The following is a 209-nucleotide window of genomic DNA, read 5'->3' as shown; positions in this document are numbered from 1 at the left end:
CGCGCCCTCTATAGGCACGGTACGGGAACTGCCTGCTCCCCTATTGTGTTTCTTTTTTGCAATTTATAAGTTTACTTTTTACAGGGGAAAAAAAAGCACGATTAAGATCATAAAGGATGCTTAGGAGACAAATTACGTAGCATTACATAGAATGTGCAGCACGGAAACAGCCCAGCACCCGGTGTTTATGCTTCACACTAACCTCCTCC

This window comes from Somniosus microcephalus, chromosome 20, assembly GCF_052327205.1.
Source record: "Somniosus microcephalus isolate GS21.2 chromosome 20, FLI_Smic_1.0, whole genome shotgun sequence".
Classification (NCBI taxonomy): domain Eukaryota; kingdom Metazoa; phylum Chordata; class Chondrichthyes; order Squaliformes; family Somniosidae; genus Somniosus; species Somniosus microcephalus.
Note: the sequence above shows the minus strand (reverse complement) of the source record.